This window comes from Nelumbo nucifera, chromosome 3 (assembly GCF_055504915.1).
Source record: "Nelumbo nucifera cultivar China Antique chromosome 3, China Antique-T2T, whole genome shotgun sequence".
Lineage (NCBI taxonomy): Eukaryota > Viridiplantae > Streptophyta > Magnoliopsida > Proteales > Nelumbonaceae > Nelumbo > Nelumbo nucifera.
This window is the reverse complement of record NC_142651.1, coordinates 69,193,090-69,194,867: the sequence shown is the minus strand read 5'-3', so window position 1 is coordinate 69,194,867 and position 1,778 is coordinate 69,193,090.

Below are 1,778 nucleotides of genomic sequence, written 5' to 3'. Positions count from 1 at the left end.
AAGAGGGCACCCATTAGGATCCTGCTAGCTGTAGCAGCATACCATGATTATGAGATTTGGCAAATGGATGTCAAAACTGCATTCTTGAATGGAGATCTTACTGAAGATATATATATGCAGTAGCCGCAAAGCTTCATTGCTGCAGGACAGGAAAACAAAGTATGTAAACTTAACAGATCCATTTATGGACTTAAGCAAGCTTCTAGAAATTGGAACATCCGTTTTAACTCTGCTGTCAAATCGTTTGACTTTGAGCAGAATCCGGATGAACCCTGTGTCTACAAGAAGTATAGTGGAGATAAGGTTACCTTCTTGGTTCTGTATGTAGATGACATTCTACTCATTGGGAATGATGTAGGAATGTTAACTACGGTGAAAGTATGGCTATCACAGCAATTCTCCATGAAAGATCTTGGTGAAGCCTCCTATATACTGGGTCTTTGACTCTATAGAGATAGATCAAAGCGGATAATAGGATTATCCCAATCTGCTTACATTGACAAAATAGTCAAGAGATACAGCATGGAAAACTCCAAGAAAGGAAATGTTCCTTTCAGACACGAAGTAACTCTCTCCAAGAAGATCTCTCCCAAGACTTCTGAAGAGATTGATGGCATGAAAGACGTTCCTTATGCCTCAACCGTAGGGAGCATCATGTATGCCATGCTGTGCACTCGTCCTGACATAGCTCAGGCAGTGAGTGTAGTAAGCAGATTTCAGGCCAACCCAAGGTAGGAGCATTGGAATGCTGTGAAAAACATATTTAAGTACCTTCGAAGGACAAAAGAGTTTTGTCTAGTATTCGACGGTAGCTCACTACAGATCCAAGGGTATACAGATGTCGATTTCCAGTCAGACCCAGATGATAGAAAGTCTACATCTAGATATGTTTTCACGATAGGATCGTGTGCTGTTTGCTGGAAAAGTAGCAAACACGGGTCCACTGCAGACTCCACGACCGAGGCCAAGTACATTGCCGCAAGTGAGGCTGCCAAAGAAGCCGTGTGGATTAAGAAGTTCGTTCACGAGTTGGGAGTAGTTCCGCCCAGCACATCACCCATCCCATTGTTGTGTGACAACAATGGAGCCATTGCTCAGGCTAAGGAGCCACGAGCCCACTCGAAGTCGAAGCACATCGAGAGGAAGTACCACGTACTGCGAGAGATTGTTGGTAGAGGGGACGTCCTGATTCAGAAGGTAGCATCAACGGAAAATGTAGCAGACCCATTGACAAAGCCTCTATCACAGAAAGTGTTTGAGAAACACGTGGAAAGCATGGGACTCTCGCTAGTACCTGATTGGACCTAAGTGCAAGTGGGAGCTGTTAGACAGTTTTGTATGCCCTTAGCTTCAATCAGAATGATGTACTTTATGAGTTTATTGTAAATGAATAAAAGTGCATATTTGATTCATGTTCCCTTGGTATGTTTCTGTGTAATACCCTTAAACTGGACACTTAATGAGACTCGTGTTAGTTTAGAATGTTCATAGCCAGTGGGTCGGTCTGGGGAGACCTATCCTGACAAGGCTGACACTGTGGTGCCACCAACTCGGCTGGGGTGGCCTGTCTCAGCTGCCAGGGTGAGACCCTAAGCACACACATTGTAGGATTAATTGAATCTATGAACTGGACCAGATTTGCAGTATTGCCCTGGACCTTGGAGAATGATGGGCAAAACTAGAAAGTTACACCCGACCGCTAGACTCGATTATGATACTGCACTAGGTGTCAGATTTGGCTGTCTTTGATGTACCAATTAGTGAGATCCTTAGCGGGG